At 32.5% G+C, this 19,117-nt stretch overlaps 1 protein-coding gene across 1 annotated transcript in view; it reads right to left on the bottom strand.

The window, feature by feature from the left end:
• Window positions 1-16,022, bottom strand: part of Nlg4 (Neuroligin 4) — a 137,132-nt gene extending 121,110 nt beyond the window's left edge. Inside the window, exons 1-3 of the mRNA XM_070644192.1 lie at window positions 15,619-16,022; window positions 8,663-9,188; window positions 7,164-7,899 (exon numbers count right to left, since the gene is read on the bottom strand). The gene's annotated coding sequence lies outside the window, so the exon portion shown is untranslated. The remainder of the gene's footprint in view (window positions 1-7,163; window positions 7,900-8,662; window positions 9,189-15,618) is intronic.
• Window positions 16,023-19,117: the final 3,095 nt, after the last annotated feature.

Here is a 19,117-nt window from a genome sequence, read left to right as displayed (position 1 = left end):
GAGTTGATGATATAGATGCTTAATTTAGTTGATTATTGAATCGTTTATAGATGCACTATTGATAGAATCATTGGATTTGGTGGGAATCGAACTTAGGCCAGAGAAGGAAGGATGGATTTAGAACTCTAAAGTTACTGTCTTCTCTGTCTAAAGCTACTGCTTAACAATATTGGTAATTATTTAATTTGGCATAATTTGACTCTATATAGAGTCATTGAATTTTATGGGATTCGAACTTGTGCTATAGGAGCAGAGATGACTTAGAATTCTTAAGTTGCTGTCTTCTCTGAATACAGCTATTGCTTAACCATTGCGATGGTTGTTTAATTGGCTTAATTTGACTTTATATAAAGCCACGTTGATTCGATAGGAATCGAACTTGCAAACTGGACAATAGATGACTTATGAATAACTGCAGGTCTAGCCCTACCACTTGACTAGTTTGTGTTAATTAGTACGTTTAGGTCATGTGATTAATTCCATATACAATCTTTAGATTTGATAGGATTCGAACTTAGCTCAATCCTAGGCTGGGACTTAGAAATTGAAGGGATTGGCTAGCGTCAATCTATCAGTGATGGCCTTTATGGCAGACATAAACTAGATTATTAAGGATTTTAAAATTTAGATGCCAGAATCCCCTATTTTCCATTCCAGATTGTTGATGCATAGCCTAGTCGACAACAGTTTCTTGTATCCTTGCCAATTAAATCATAATTATTCCAAATAATTACTCAATATCATTCATAAAATCCACAATCACAGCTCACAGCTCATTAAACTCAAAAAACATTAAAAAATTCTCATAAACAACATCACTCAATATTTCCAGCACCTTAACTTAATAGCTAATTAACATAAAAATTCGCATAGTAATTATCAATCATTCCAAGTGACTTCATTACTCGGAAATATTTCCTCATTAATTCCATTTTCATTTAATAAAATAAAAAAAAGCAAAAACTTTTGCAGCTATTAAATGAGGACGCAAAAAACTTTTCTATTCCGCTTTTTTCCGCCTCTATAAGTTAATTAACTATCATTTTAATCACTCGCTAAATTTATTTTTTTATTGTTTACATAAAAGCTAAATACTTTTTATATTTTTGTTGTTGTTGCTGTAGACTAATTCAATTTTCGTGGAATGAAAAACGTAAAGCACATAAATAAATAAGTAAATGTGTAGTAAATGACTCTGTGAACAAAAAAAAGTTGTAAATAACTTTGTCGTTTCTCATCTGGCTCGACTCGATGATGAGAAACGAGTGCGGGAAATGGAGAAAGGAAAATAATGGTTTACTATGGCAATTTTTTACAGAAGGACACTTTGTGACTTTTTTTTTTCTTTAAATAAAGACTCAAAAACATGGTTGAATGCTATAAAAAGCAGTTTGAAATTTATTTATGTTCTTTTGATAAAATGTTTTGATGCATTTTGTTGGATTTATGGGGTTGGAGATTCGATTTTATTCTGATTTTTATTTGGAAGGGATTTGAGGGAGCAATAGGGATAAGGAGACCTAGTTTGTATGTTACAAAATTGATGATTCATATGCGTCTAATGTTCATATTTTTTCAAGTGTCTTGGTAGCCGATTGACAACGATAGCGGATTTTTCATTGAAAATTTTTGCATTTTGAAGGTGCGGGTTCGAATCCCATCTAAATCCCACTTTTTTTATTGCATTTTTTGATTTTTTTTTCTTTTTTTAATCACTAAAGGACTTCCAAGAAGTCAACAATCAGCACACACCCACTTAACTCAATAATTTCTAATATCCACGACTACACACATCACGTGAGTCGTACAAAATTCTCAGAAAATTGTTATAGTACACTTAAAGCTCAATCAATGAAAGGTACAAGTCTGCGTAAAATGTAGCACAGTGGAAACAAAGTTATTACCATTGTACGAAATATGGCATGCTAAAAGTGAGTGAATTTAAGGAGAGTAAAAAAAATAAAAATCGATATGAAGCCCATCAATTTTTATGTCTCAATTTTTATGTTAGAAAGTGAATGATATTAATAAATAACATGGCAGTTCCATGCCTTATCCGACAAACTTGACGAATACGTTTCCATATCGACCTTCGGCACATGGTATGAAGGCATTTCCGTTATCAACGATGCGTGCAACTACGTGTAGGAATAATAATGATAACATTAAAAGTTTGTTCCTTTATTCCACTTCTGTTCCTATTGAGATTAAGATTCTTTTAATGCAAAAATAAAAGCCTCTCAACTTCATGTTCATGTCTATTTATCTTCTTTCCTCACATGACAATATGATGATGGTTGTCGAGGTAGAACGACGATGAAATGATGATGATGATCATGAAGAAGACATACTTCTATCCTATTCAATATTATTTATCTCCAAAACTTGTAAAAAACTTTTTATGAACTTTTTTTTTATGGCCGAAAGTATTTTTTTCTTCTTGTCTATGCACAGCTTTGATGTGCTTTTGTGTGCTCTATTGTAGGTTATTGTCTCATAAAAGCAATGCATGTTAACTGCAGTTTAGGTTTGTTGAGTCTTTTTTTGGCAGTTTTGAGGGAGATTTGTGGGGTTGTAGGAGCTTAGGGGAAATGAAATGTAAATTTGGTATTTAAAGCTGTGCACTTTCCAGGCTGTGCGTTTTTAAGGCTGTACGTTGTCAGATATATCGAGTCTTTTTTGACAGTTTTGTGGAATTTGTGGTATTGAAGGAGCTTAAAGGAAATGAAACTGAAAATTTGGTATTTTAAAGCTGAACGTTTTTCAAGCTGGGCGTTTTTTAGGCTGTGCGTTTATGGCTATGCGTTTCTCTAGCTGAACGTATTCAAGTTCAAGCTGTGCATTTTACCAGCTGAGCGTTTTATCAGCTGTTTTATCAGCTGTGCGTTTCTCTAGCTGAACGCTTTTCAGGCTGTACGTTCATGGCTATGCATTTTTTTAGCTGAATGTTTTTCAGGCTGTGCGTTTTACCAACTGTACGTTTATCAGCTGTGCGTTTATGGCTATGCGTTTCTAAATTTGTTTTTCAGGCTTTGCATTTTTTCGTCTGTGCGTTCATGACTATGCATTTCTCTAGCTGAACGTTTTTCAAGCTGTCCGTTTTAACAGCTGTCTTTAATTAGCTGAGCATTTTAACAGCTGTGGATATGGTCATCTGATCATTTCCGACCCTTTTTCCTTGTCAGCTTTTTGCCACACTAACTTTAATTCAATTTACAAACTTCAAATCCCATTATAATCTCAGAATTCTTAATCAATCGCATTTATCTCCCAATACCATTGAATCCAATAAGTTTCTTCCCCTCACACACATCCAAGCAATTTTATCAGTCATTAATCAAAAAGAAATCTTCTTATAGTTTCAGAACAAAGCAGGATAAAGGAAACGACTCTAGTTCTGTACTTTTAAAAGCTATAATATCACGAAAAGCTCTCTAAAGCCTCTGAAAATCCAATTTTAGATTCTTCTACTTATTCTGTTTTGCCACTTTTTTTTCAGTCATCTGACAGTTGCCGATTTTTACTCATGACTGGAAGCCTCTATGTTGTGATATATGTGATAGAGTACATGAAATTGAAAAAGGAAGTCTATCCTATCTTAAATAAATCTTTTCAGGAGAGGCGAAAAATTGAAAAAAAAAAAAAAAATAAAAATAAATATCGAAAGAAAATTGCTTGGCAGCTTGACATGTTTGTGCTGCTATCAAGTTTTATAGACATACATGTAGACATAAAAGAGGGGAAGAGATGTTCATGCTCAACTATTCATCAACAAAAAAGCACTGACATTCAATTATGAGGAAAAATCGGTTAGCCATTAAAGGAACAACTTGAAAGTCATTTAACTTTAAATTGTGAAGAATTTATCTTCATTTTCTATCAAAAAAGAGACTTGACAAAGAATGGCAAAAGTTTGCTTTTTTATTTTCTTTCTTCTACTCAATGCCTTTCCTCATCTCAACCGATATAAATTTGATAGTTGAAAATCACTTTCACTATAGATTTTGATTTTGTTATTTGCTTTGGTTTAAGTGTATTTTGAGGGGATTGTTGGATGTTTTGGATAGTAAGTTGGGAGTTTTTGGAGTAGCAATTTGGTATAGCTTGTCCATAAACTGGACATATCCTTAAACTGATCTGATCTTTAAACTTAAATTTGTCTTCAAGCTAATTTTATCCTCAAACTAAACTTATGCTTAAACTAAACTTGTCCTTAAACTGAACTTGTCCTTGAACTGAAATTGTCCTTAAACTGAACTTGTCCTCAAACGGAACTTGTTCTTGAACTGAACTTATCCTTTCACTAAACTTGTTTCTAAACTGAGCTTGTTCTTAAGTTGAGCTTGTTCTTAAACTGAGCTTGTCCTTTAAATAAACTTGTTCTTTAACTGAACTTATCTTTAAACTGCAATTGTCACTAAATCAAACTTGCACATGTTCGAAAATTAAACTTGTCCTAAAATAGAACTTGTCCTCTAACTGAACCTGTTCTTAAACTGAACTCATCCTTAAACTGAACTTAACTTTAAATTAAACTTGTTCTTAAACTGGACTTGTCCATAAACTGAACATTTCCTCAAGCTGAACTGGTCCTTAAACTGAATTTGTTCTTAAACTGAACTTGTCCTTAAACTGGACTTGTTCTTAAACTGAGCTTGTTCTTAAACGGAACTCAGCACTAATCTAAACTCATCCTCAAACTAAAAACACCCACAAAAATGCGCTCCATAAAATTCACTTATCCTCAAATCCAAACTTTCTTCTGCCTCTATTGAAAATAATTTTCCATTCTTCCTGCAAAATTCAGATTGATGTCTTTGCTTACTCTTGCGTATCAAACCGAAAGTAGCATGGAGAATGACAAAGAAGACTATTGATTTATTTTTTCTAATTTTATGGGCATCACTTGATAAAAGGAAATTACTAGCTTGGACATTCCAGATTGTACACACGTCTATTTGTGTGTGCCTCATACTTTCTTTCTAGAGTCATTGAATTATTTTTTTTATATCCATCTATCTAGTTTTTTTTGTGCTCTCTCGTACAGAATAAATACGTGAATGTGATGAGAATAGAATGAACAGCAGTAGGCGATGAAAAATGGATACAAAAGAGGTGGAAAAAATGTGTAAGAAGAAGAAAAATCACAGACAAAACTGCCACTAATGAAAATTCCTTTGATACGACATCGATTGATGGTGAAAAATCGAAAAGGTAATTACATGCTTGAAAATTGATCATCGAGTGACTACACCCAATGTATGTAGATAATGGATGGGAGTGTTTTTTATTGGTGATATTTTGATCGAAAACTGTTTTTGAAGTGAATAGTTTTGGGAGATGGTTAGGGGTGTAGTGAGGATATGTATAAGGGGGAGGTGCTGCATATGGATTTGAGCAATATAGAAAAATTGGGGTCAAAAAATAGGAACAAAAAATAAAAATGTTTAAAAACAAATTTAACAATTACTTTGACTTTTGAGATTCGAACCCGTTAAAATTCAATAAAACTCAAATTACTCATTTATACTTCTTTAATTTCTTCAGCAAAATCCAGTATTTAAGTTACAAAAATAAATTCCTACAAAATATCATCAAGTTCCCTATCATCTTCAGCTTCATCTCTGCTATGACTTACTATATATTCTGATACGATTAATCTATAAATTGACAACCATCACTTCCAAATCTTTATTTTTTTGGTTCCTAAAGTCTTTTTTACTCCAAAATAATATTCAAAGTAAGCTCAAGTCCCTCCTGAACATCCTCCACATAAAAAAAGTATACAAAAATTGATAATCATTAATCTTTCAGCATTGCCGCATTTGACAAATTGAAAATTTAATCGAAACTTGTTTGCTTCTCATTCGGTCTCTAGGAAAGCATAATAACAGTGTATATTGGATGAGATTTCTTCTCATTCCATCTGTTTCGTAAATGCTTTATCGTACGATGAGCAGAAATACTCATTAACAGCACCGATGTTATCTAAATAGATGGTAATTTAAATGATATATGCCATCCGAGGCTTCTAAAGAGCTTCAATTTGATCTATAGTTTAGAATATTTTATGCGACATATCGTTGGAATGACTTTATGGGTACCAACCAACTCTCCGTCTATTGATATTTGTTATGATGAGAATGTGTGAATTCCTTTAAATGGCATTCAACAGACGACACGCAAAAACTTAAATCCGCACATTATTTATGGTCTTGGTTTCATTGTTGGACATTGCTGCTCGTAAGATTTCCAACGTGGCAAAACAACTTGAGATATTTTAATTTATGGCTGTTATGACAACAATATAATAAATTTTAATGGAACTCATTATGAATAAAAATAATTATTGTGATTTTTTAAGTGATGCTTGGTGCTTGGGATGGAAGTTTTGAGAAATTTAAATGGATTCATTAGGATTGAATGGATGATTTTAACTATTGGGAACTGTTGGTACGCAATAAAGTAAAGAGAGCACTTTTAAGGTACCAAATTGGCCTTTTGCATCATTAAAGCACACTCTTTGTCAGTTAAGGTATGATAATAAAGGTCAATAAATTTAAGTTGTAGTTAATAATGTTCTTTTGTTAAATTAAGCATAAGAAATGATTACTGATGGCAATGAAAGATAAAATTATTAATCAACTAGTAAAGGTTCAATTCCTAGATTTTTTAAGGATTTCGGAGAATTCTTATTGATAATTTATTAGAGTAAATTTTTTTTTAAATTTTTGTTTCAATTTTGTTTTTTGCTTAGCAGTCAGAGTGAGGAAGGTGTTCAGTTCCAGTGTCCAACTGGAAGTTTAATATTTTATGGAAAAATTTAAAAAATTGGAAAAAAATAATTTGAGTGACGGTGTACACTTTTTTAACATGAATTTAGAAATCTTCATCAATCTTTGAGATTCGAACTCTGAATTATTAGAGAAATTCTTATTAAACCAATTTGAACATTTATTAAAACTCAACAGAATTTCAATTTGAATATTAACTTTTTTCCCAATTAAATTATTTCCATAATAATCTACTCCAGTGATTTAGAATTGATTTAATTCATATGAACAAGATGAGAAATCAACATGCATACATTTTCACAATTTTAAAATCGTAAAATTCACACACATTGCGTAGGCAGACTTATCTTGTAATCTCATTATACTTACATTTATTTTAATACTTTTATTTTATCTCCTAATGATGAAATTCTACACTGAACAATTTTTTTATTTTATTTATTTTTTCATCTGCTCAAATAAAACTTTTTAGATTAAACACGAACAACTTTTTTTATTTCTCATCCTTTTATTTAATTTTATATGTGCGGGGGCCAACTCACTCTTATTTATTTTTTTTATGTGACAAGAGACAAGAACAGATTTTATTATTTATTTCTCACTTTTCTGACACATGTTTCGAGAATCACGTTTAACTGAATAATTGTTCAAACTTCTTTTGACCTTAATTTTCTGAGGTACATTTATATGTGATGAGAGCACTAATTCCTTTATTCTGACAAGAATGTAATCAAGTTTACGGGAACAATCACATCACGTTGATCCATGTACATAAGCTTCTTTATCCATTCATTAAAAAAGCATAAAACGCACATAATTTCCACTACCTTTTTTTTTGCTGTTGTTGCTTACGCGAGACACAATAACAATTCTATTTTATATTTTGATATTGAAGAGAAAAACTTGTAAATGGCATTAAGGAACTGCCTGATGATATTCGTTAAAATGGAATAAATGTGAGAACGAACAACAATATTATCTTATTCAATATTCTCTCGTATGGTAGGTATGAGAGTGTAACGGAACTGACTAAAATTACATATAGTGTGTGAATGTTGAAGCTTTGGATCTTATGTTCACCATGTGTGCCATTATACAGCACTTCCTAAAGAGATACAAAAAATAAACATACTTTTTATTATCATTTCTAGCGCATTTTTCGGGGTTTGAGGATTTTTTGGTGAATGAAGAGAGAAGTTTTGGTTGGGAATTTGACTTGGATATGATGGTTGATCTTAGGGGTCGTTCCCTTATTATATAAAGCTCTTAGGGAGAGAGGAGCGCCCCTGATAGTTCATACAGAGTGTCATAGCTCTTTAGTTCTGATTTATTGGACTGACATTAAATTCAGCCGACTTTGTGCTTCTATGCCCTCTAAATATCTCATGGACTTTTAAGAATTTGGCTAAATGGAACCGATCATAAAATATAGAGCAATAAATTGAATTATCTGGAAGCTAGCTGATTGTTGAGCAATATTTTATTTTTCAAGCCACACCTTAGTCGCAAGCCTCTACAGAAGCTGAACATGACATACGATTCATGGCCATGTTGGAAACACACAGGTCACCCACCTCTGACTTAGTTCGTTGCTTAAGTTAAAGAATAAGTCATCATTCATCATTAAAATGTGACAAAAGTTAAAAATTACAAAAGTCTTAAGGGTTCAATTCCTAATGTTGTCAACACAGTAAAGTACGATTGGATGGAATTATTTTTTTTTTTTGCCCTAATTTTTAATTTCATTAATTCAATATTCTAGCTTCTAATTCGCTGTAAGTCCCTTACTTCCAATATATTCAATTTCTAATCTTCTCATCATCACCAAATTAATCTTAAATGGTTCAAAAAATGCGCTAAAAATTCACCTTCAAATAACTTTAAAACTTGTTGATTTCCACGATTAATTCTTTTTATATTCCGTAATTTACTTCTTTTTTTTGTTATTATATGCCAGAAAATAGCGTTTCACACATATTTAATTAAGAAAACATTTTGAGATTCATTAATTGTATTTTTCACTTAACAGCTACGAAGGAACCTCCTTCTTTGATACTTTTTTACACTTTATTTATTTATTTCTTCTTTATAAAATCCACAATCACCACAGGAGGCTTTAATTACCACAACACATGCACATATGCTATAGTGACTGGTAGTTTATTGTGTCGGGTGCCGAACGCTTTCATTAATTTTCACTAATTTAATTGGTTTTTGCTTCGATCCACAAAACACTCGCTGTTGCTTGCCTTCTTTTTTACTTTTCCTTTTTTGCTCCTTCTTTTGTTTAGAAGATAATTATGAGTCTCAACACACTATTTGGGATATTCTATACTGATTATGATATATATATGTGTGTTTAGTAGATATTGGTATAGACTGTCTGTTCACATGCTATAATGAAAATGGAAGAAATTATTTTAGACGACTATGTATGAGAATTTAATGGGATGGGAAATGAGAGTGGATAAATGTGGATCCTTGGAGTAATTTTGTCAGGTTTATTAGAGGTTCACAAGCTCATTAGAATCACTTTCAGGCTACGAATTTCAATCCTAGGCACACCCCCTCCAAACTTGCTTCTTTCCAACTATAGTCCTTAATATAGCATTATTAAACAAAATGAAGCCAATTGTCAGCAGAAGGCCCTACAACAAAAGCATAGCGACTTATGAGTTTTAGGATTCAAACCCACCCTCAGCAAAAAAAATTCATAAAATTAGGAAAAAAGTGCCAAAAAATTTAATAAAAAGTCCTAAATTGACTCTAATCTACAGCACAATTTCAATTTTCTAATCTCAACTATCATTTACTCCAACAACATAACCAATTCCCCAAAAAATCAGCATTCCACTTCAATAATCTCCCCCAAAAAACAACTTAACTTCTCAATTTCCCCTCGGGAAAAATTCACAAAAAAAAAATTAATAATAGACCGAGAAATGTGTGTATGTGCGTCTATTCATAAGAAATTTATGATATTTGATTGAATATTATCAAGATGGTGCACAGTTCTCTCATATATACCAAAGACATTTTCCCCAAAAACTTAATGTTCCTTTTCATATTTTATTATTTGATAAAAAAGTTTCATTTCTTTTGTTATATCATTTCATTTTAGATATCATGAGTTTGTTGATAATTGGAATGGATAGGAGGGAAGTGGTTGTTAGAGTGGGAAGATGGCTTCCTTATTTGCTGTTTTATTTTATTTTGTAGGAATTGAGCTTTATTTAGTCAAATTTGAATTTAAATTGAAAATTGAATTTTGAAATTATTGAGAATTTTTGGAAGTTGTGGGTTCAAATCCTTTGGAATTATAAATTGTGAAAAGTCGATTACAACAGTAATTTTTAAATTTTTTTTTGCTCAGTTAATCACTGACTGAAACTTATGGAATGTTTAAGGTCTACATCGCTGTATTAAAGCACTATTCCTCATAGCTGAAGGAAGCTCCTTGCAGCATTCAATAACCAAACATTCCTAATTTTCCCAACACATCCAACCCACTCAATTGCTTATAAATTCCCAACAATATATTCATTTTTTTCCATTATACAATACCAAAAAAATATATCCAATTCCTTTCAAGTCCTCATCAATTCCAATTCTTGTTCCCTTTTTTCAAATGAATCGGAAAGTAAATAAAAATAACAAAATTATTTTCTACCAAGTAGATTCATAACTGCCATCTATTCCTTTTTAAAGAAGAGATGAGGAAAAAAAGGCAGCATAGAAAAAAAAAAATCGTAAGTCAGTGGAATTAATGATGATTGTAAGGAGAGAGAGAGAACAACACCCTTGTCACAAATATCCATTATCGAGTATAATATATTTTATGCTGCTTTTTTTTCTTCAAGCTCTCGATATCACAAAATTATATACATTATTATTAAAAAGGCACATGTAGGGATTGAAGGTTGAAAGTTGGAAAATATCACGGAATGAAAAGAGAGACTTGCGGTACTGACTGAACTTTGACATTTTTGTGCTTTTTAGTGATGGAAGGGGACTTTTTTTGTGATGACAGTTTTTGCTCATGAAATTCGCGTCAAATAATTTCTTTTGACATGGCTAGGGCGACGGAATCTTAATGTGGATTTATGATGGAGATTACGGTTCTCTCTTTTGATGTTGGTGAGCAGATTTGGGATTATTGAGTTAAAATTAAATTGAAGAAATTATGGAAACTTTGTAGACGTTTAGGAAATGGGACAATTTAGATGCTGATGGATGTGCTGGTGGGTAGAAAAGGGGTTTTGAGGATTCTATATGTTCGTTCTAATTCATATTTGTCCATTAAAGAGTTATTGAGGTGATATAGACTAGCTTAGTGGGTACCTTGGGCACTATTAGGTATCTTGTCCTTAATTGCAATAAGAATGACACAGAGAAATATCAAGTTTTATTAAGCATGTTGAAGTGGCTTGGTGGCCGATTGGTTTCGTTTTTCGCGACTTAATGATTGTTCTACCGACTCCAGTGATCATGGGTTCGAGACTTGGCATGGGACAATTTTCATATGTCCTTTTTCGAATTATACGCACTAGAAACGCGACTTATAGTCTTTCTTGGTAGTCTAAAGGCAATATTGTCCTCAAAGAAGTAGTTCTGGATCCCCCCTATACACTGTAGAGTCAGCTCAGTACTGCTGTCTAGCCCTACACTCACTCATTTGACTTTTATTTAGTCTTGAGACTCATTTAACGTGAAGCTTTGGATATTTCAGTTCTAAAAAGTTTAAGTCCATATTTTTTTATGAAGCAAGTCAGCATAGCATATGTTACATGCTAGTGCTAATTAAGTCCTTTACCTCAATATACTGCATATTCCCCAATAAAATGCATCAAAAAGCATCCATCCAATTGATCGAAAAAACATGAATTCAACATCACAGAACTACGTAATTAAATCAAGTATATCTCTCTCAATAATGTATTTCTTCCGATTCAAACATGCATTAACATATTCAAATTTCTCTTCTGAATAAAAATCAATTATTTTAATCGCTTAAAATTCATCGAATCATAAAAATTAATTGATTCAAATTAAATGATTTATTTTTTTTTATTACGAAAATTCTTTCCATTTTCTTCATCGTCATTCAAAATCAATCAAATAAGCATCTTTACACCCACGAATAAAAGGAGAGGTTTAATGATGTTAAGTTCCTTGAGATTATTTTGGGTGGTAAAGTGTTGGATGCTTTTGAAGGTTTTTGTGAGTTATTCAATTTAATTTATTTTGTAGGAGATTTAGCCTCTATTCCACAAATTTCTAGAATGTAGTTCAAGCCAGAGTTGGCTGGGCACCAAATTGGAGGTGCTTCCATTGAAGTCCGGATTCCCAAATTCCTACCAACTCTGGGAACTGTTTTATGATCCCTTGATTGACTTCAGAGACATTTTGTCCAAATCACAGATGTATTTCACCTGGTAGCTGACCAAATGTCAAGTAGACCTTCTCATGGTATCCCTTGATATCCCTAATTACACATTACTGACGTCTGAGCTAAATGCCGGGATAATTACGACTTAAACCTTATCTAACCCATCTTGTCTGAAGTGTGGCAGCCCCACAATCATGTTCAGGATGGAAAGGCTTTCAATTGACCATTTCTGATACCAAATAGTAGAAATAAAGCACAACAAGATGCACAAGATGCATTTATCCATATTTAGATTCTAATTCAGCACTACAATCTCAATTCTTCCTTAAAAATCAACAAAAATCCTCCCAAAACTTCCTCAAGGACTTCTAGAGCCAAAATCTTCTAACAGTAATGTATGTAGGCATAGACATTGAATAACACAATATTCAGATGACGATGATGAAATTGGAGAAGAATAGAAGGAAGAATATGGAGTGAATTATACAGCGAATATAAGACACACGACACACACATCTTCTAAACTTTATCAACTTCCAACAATTGCTTTTTCTTTCCGTCTTCGTCTCATAATTGAATGAATGAATGAAAGAGAGAGTGAGACAAGTCTTTATTTTCGGCGACATCGGAACTAACACTGTGAGGCATATAATTTGAATATTTTATGGATGAATCGTGGAGAAGTATGTAAAGGAGGATGGAAAAATCCCTTTTTATTGACTCATTTTCCTCCCATCCAGCTCCACCTCCACCCAACTGGCATTCTCATACGCAACATTCACAAATTTTTTTTTATCTATCATTTGCAATGGGGAAGCAAATGACGATGATGGAAGTGAGCTTTAATGTGAGGATGGAAAAATTTATTTCACACATTTTTGAAAGGAATTTTGACATGTTTCAGGATGGATGTGTGATTGTGAAGGATTTTTTCTCTCTATCCTCTTGATAATTTCATTTCCTTGACATGTTTTGCTTCCTTATTATGTGTATCATTTGATAACTGAGGCTTGTCGAAAAAGGTTTGATTTTGGACGAGAAAACTTCATTTTACTATAAAATTTGGACTCTTGAGGATTTATTATTAATATTTAAATTGAGGATATTGGATGGAAGTGTAGATGAGGTTATTGTTGGATATTTTGGAGTGGTTAAGCTGATTTTGTTATAAATTTAGTTAATTTGTGTTGTCTATAATTAACTTCAGGTACCAAATGGGAGCAGAAACTGTAAAATTCTTTAATTTTTGACTCCAAAATCCCAAAAAATAGTCCGAAAATGTTGAAAAATTGAACCTTTACACTCAGCAAGGCTTAAAATTGACTAAACATGAACAATCTTTAGTAACCAAACCTTTAAATACACCTATATCCAAATTGAGTCCATACAGATTATGTTATAGCTTAGTAAACATGTCTACAGTACATCATTGTTTAAATTAATGATATTTTAAGGTTTAAGAGTTCGATTCTCATAAATCTATTAGATTTAGTTTATAATTGTACTTAATTTTTTGATGCAAAACTGAATTATAATTTGAATTTTTATATTTTTTTTTGTTAAAATTGATTAAAATTTAATATTTTAAATTTTTGATTTTTAATTTTTTAAATTCAGAAATTTAGAAATTTAAATTCGGAAATTCTATTGTAGAAATCGTTTAAACTTTAAATTTTTAAATATTTCAGAGCCTTTTAAATTTTTTTATGCAAATTAATTTTAATTTTCAAAAATATCCAATTTAAATTTTTAAAAATAGTTTTAATTTTAATTTGTTTTTTTTTTAAAATTATCTTCAAAAAATTATTTTTTTTTTAAAATAGTTTAATTTTCAAAAATCCAAAAATTTGAATATAAATCTTATTTTTTTAAACAATAATTTTCCAAAAAACTTTAATCCTTTAAAATCTTCAAAAAGTTCGAAACGATTTATTTTTGGAAATTTGATATTATGACAAGTTTAAGTTTTAAGAAAAGCTCCAATTTCTGTGTTTACAAATATTTTGAATATTATGGAAGTAATATGATACATAAGTTGATAAACTAAGGCAATTAAATGTTATCATATAACTTTTCGATGCGGTAATTTTCTCATAATTTCTCAATAAGTTTGTAAAGTAATATTTCTTATAATTCATTTGTTTTTCAGCACATGTTAAATTAAGTATGTAGTTATAGGAAAGGGTTAAGTGTGTTGTTTTTGGATTTGAACTATAGAAAGACTTGTTTTGGAGTTCAAAACTCAAAATTCTCGAAATTTCATTTTCAAAGAAAAATTCGAATAGCAAGTCAATGTCAAGTTGTAGCCTAGTTCTAACATTTATTCGTCCACTGAGACCAGTGTTGTCTGAATTGTTTCATGTCAGGTCAACCTTGATTGCAAGTCACGACCGAAACCACATATAGCATGCAATTCATGGCATTTTTAAAAACTAGAGTTCGTCCAAAATTGCAAGCCTGCTCACAAAAAACTAAGACTGGAAGCATTAGATGAATAACTATATGGTACAACCGAATACTGCAGGCCTATGGACTAGGGTTGGGCAAAATCGTTTTCGATTATATTCGAATATTTGCCCAACCCTACTATGGAACCTATACACCAGGACATTTAGACAGCACTCATTTTAGACAACACTGATTTGGACAAAAAGCTTCTGAAGCTTAAGTCTTCAGTCTTTAGATATCTTTAAGTCTCATCCAAAACTTGCAGTTCTTGCCCAAATCCTAGTTTTCTTAAGTCCACAACTCACAATCGACTCAGACTTTGAATGAAAATGTGGAATTGAATCAACTCGACTTTCATATGAAATTCTGGTGGATTTTGAGCTCTAATTAATTCAAACTGCTCAAATTTCCTTCTTAAAATGCCATTAAAGCTTCATTATCTTAGAATTCAACACGTTAACACTTAAACACTAAGGACTGTTCATAATTGGATGTTCTTAATTTCAATAAATTGGTATTGGCAATTGTCAATGTATAGCCAGCGATAGAGCCAGCTTCAGACACCAACTAAGAGAGACCATGAATCACAGTAGATCTGTACAGCCAGCAAAGGCAGTAAATAAGTAACTACACTCCAAAACATCCTCCAACACATTTCATGATTTTCGGAAGCAACCCTTTAAAAAAAATCCTCAACAAAAAAAAAATCATGATTTATTCCAATTCCCAAAAAAGTCCATCCGGTACCCACTATATTATTCATTCCACATCCACAAATATATATATGGACTAAGCACATACAATATGGATTGTGCTTAAAAATTCAAGATTAAATCTGACAAAAATTTCTCCGAGAATATATTTTCATGTCTTTAAGCTTTAACAGCATTCCAAACATTTTTTATGCTGTGTTATTCTTTCCACATTATAATCTCCTCTCATTTCACCGTCTCACAAGACCTTTATGTTATTTTTTTCCATCCTTACTTGAACTTTAAAAAATCAAAATATTTTCCTTTGTATATCCGTATCGTTCACTTTATGCTTAATATTTAAGGAACTTGATTCTTTTTTTTTATTATTTTTCCATTAAATTCACACACAGAAATAAAAGCATTAAAGTCCGTCCATTCCACGCGACGAAATGATTGATTCATTTATGTGACTCATTTTTTATGTTATTTATTTCTATTCCTGCACACGCGATTATGAATATTTAATTTATTTAATCGTAAGCTATTCCATTCCTTTACATTCCACTATTGCCCCGCTATTTATTTTTTGGGGCTGTATTTTTTGATTAATTTTTTAAGATTCACAATCCATTAGAAATAAAAAAAAAAAGGTTCCTCACGCGACTCGATAAAATACATCCACAAATCCGTACATGCGGGAAGCACGAAAGAATCACGACTGAAAAAGTTTTTTTCATTTTGCTCCGTACAGAAAAATCATTACAAATGAAATTTTCATTCGAAAATGATTTCCAGGCATGGAAGGTGCTTCCTGCATGTTAAGCAAGTTGGAAGTGAAGAAAAAAAAGCAGCATGGAATGTGGTCCAGAGTTGAATAGACTTTAATCATTTAAAAGGGATGATGATAAAACTGGAAGTTCGAATGGAACTAAAGCTTCCAATTTCCTATGGAATGTGACTCTATACAGTCACAGACTTACCAATACAGTCATGACACTTTTCAATCCTTTATTTTCTTACTTCTTACTTCCATTGATAATGCAATCATTTGTTTTGTTTTCGTTGACATACATTGCCTCCCATACCCATTCCTACCTTCCCTTTTTCGTCCCTTTTACTCATCGTCATTGTCATTGCTTTTGATGCTTTCTATCTCCTCTTCTTTTTTTTGTTTTATAATATAAATGAATACAATTCGAATCTTTCTATTATGGCACATCCATAAATTGTATCTGATAGAGGCAAAGGGAACACACAGTGAGGACAGACATACACACACACACACAAAACAGTTCATTGAGTAAAGATTACTGAGTGAGCAATGGATTTCAATTTAATGGGTAATAAATTAAAAGAAGGAATCCTTCATGTGAGGTGGGTCAGTAAGAGCGCAGTTTGAAATGGAAGTGAAAATTTTTTGTTGTTGCTTTATTTTGGGGTTTTCTGGATGATTTAATATGGGATGTGGGAATTGTTTTATTATTTTGATGGGATTTGTTTGGGTGCTGTTATTGATATTGGGATGGTAGGCTAGTAACTAAGAGGGAAAGTAATAAGGTGGAATGATTCAATTCAGAAGCGGGTTCCTGATTTTTGGAAGAACATGGGTCATGGAGGATGCCTGTTTTGTTCAATTACGTAGCCATTAGGTCGTCGTAGCAGCACCTTTACAACCAAATTGTGTGCAAATGGATAAATGGAAGGGGTGGATGGAATGGGTATGGTGGTTGAGTTTGGCAAGAAGATTCCGATTTTTTGTCCAGTTACGTAGATCAGCTAGCTGTCAGAGCACCACCACATCATGTCTAGATAACAACACTCTAAAGACCACATTGAGTGGCTCGAGAGGGGGAATTTTGCATAGCTCTTTTGGAAGAGCTACGGATCGCTATCAAATATTATTAACGCAACATCATCCAAGTAACCAGATTGTGTACCTCGGAGGTATTTGGGAATGCTGTTTGGATTCGGCCAAGTAACGGAAACCCATCACATTTAGTCGACGTAACAGCCCCTTAGCAACCACATTGTGCAGCTCAGGAGAGGAGAGTTAGCAAAGAGGTTGGGAAAGTCATCTCGTTGCGTACCCACCAGGGCATCACCACGTCTTGCCGACGTAACATTATCCTTGCATTACCCAAATGAGCATTTTGGTAGGCAATTCCGTAGAGTCATCAACGAACTTTCACATATTGCCCATGCAACATCATCCTCGTGACCAAATTGTGTGCCTGGGGCAAGCCTAGGGTGAGGGGGGTACTTAGCAAGGAGGTTTGGGTTTTTGTCCAGTTGTGTATAACTTATGGGGAGATTTGGCAGTAAGGTTCTGATTTTTGAGCCGCTATGTAGACATTAAGACATCATCGACTTTTATCGTCGTTACAGTACCCAAGCGACCACGTCATGCTGCTCATGACTGTTTCTACGCCACATTTTTGACAATGCATTCCATTCCAAATTTTCCAAAATTTAATTGATTCCTTTTACTGAATTAACATTCAACATTAGGTACACAATGAAAAATAACAGCAAAAATCGATCCTTAATTTAAAAAATGTTGTACATGCCTACAGACTTATGGAGGAGTTACTATAGAAATTTGCAGATTAAATTTCAGTTTCCTAGTTTCAATTTTTGTTTACAGTTCAACATTTGCTTTCTTCAAAAAAAAGGTATCTAAAAATATTGGTAAAAAAAGTATATAGGTAGGCATGAAAATTGAGTAAGCAGCTTATTGGTTGCTCTGCAACAATTTTATACAGCATTGGCACTAGAATTCATGTTGTTACCATTTGGATATTAATTTTTTTCTTAACTGAAAAAATGTTAAGCTTGAAGAAATTTTTTGGTATTCTCGATGGAATTTATGAAAAAGACATTTCTTAAAAAATATTTTCGTCATCTTTTTATTCGAAGGATGTCCATAAAGTTGGACTGTTCTAGGCTATGACGCAGATTTGGTTTATCATTTTTGTATGAAATTCAATAAATTTCATTGAATTTAGTTTAAAATTGATTTAAAAATTGAAAAAATGCAGCAAAAACTCAGACACCCTTATTGACATAGAGAAGATTTGGGCGCCCCGGGGTAAAATTTCAAATGACCTACCCTTACCCTTTGATTTTCCATGTTCAGCTTGATCGATAACAGCCTTCATGGTGCTCTAGCGACTTCAATATGCTGCTTAGGTGTAATTTGCTAGTTTTACTCCATTCAAGTCGGAGCGCCCCGGGGTAAATGCTTATTTTACCCACTCTTCTTATGCTACTAGATACACCCTCACTTGCCAAAGTGTCACAATCGACATAAAGTAGGCAAAATCAATCATAAAAGTTATATTTGGATTACAAATGAAGCTTTTGCTACTCTCTAGGGCAGTGGTGGACAACTTTTTATTTTTTACGGCACACCTTGGTCGTTAGCTTCGACTGAAACCACTCACTGCATACGGCTTATGGTATTTGCCTCATTTTTTGACGGTACACTAGTGTGCCGTTGAAGGTACACAGGTTGTCCATCACTGCTCAAGAGTCAAACACCATAAATGGATATACCCCTATCATCATTTTATATATAAACATCCCCATATCTTTACAATATATGTATTCTTGGAACTAAAACTCCTCAAATATTAATGATGTTACATCCATTAAATTTTAAAAATAGCAACCCCTCAACCTACATTTTCCACATGAGTAGCATCACATGACCAACATTTTTCAACAACAAAGTGACAAGAAGCAGATAATAAGATTAGTTCCCAAAAATAGAGCTAAGAAGACATGACAAA

This window comes from Chironomus tepperi, unplaced genomic scaffold, assembly GCF_022539635.2.
Source record: "Chironomus tepperi strain 1889 unplaced genomic scaffold, CSIRO-AGI_Ctep_v1 contig_335, whole genome shotgun sequence".
Taxonomy (NCBI): domain Eukaryota; kingdom Metazoa; phylum Arthropoda; class Insecta; order Diptera; family Chironomidae; genus Chironomus; species Chironomus tepperi.
Note: the sequence above shows the minus strand (reverse complement) of the source record. Positions and strands in the feature narration are given on the sequence as shown.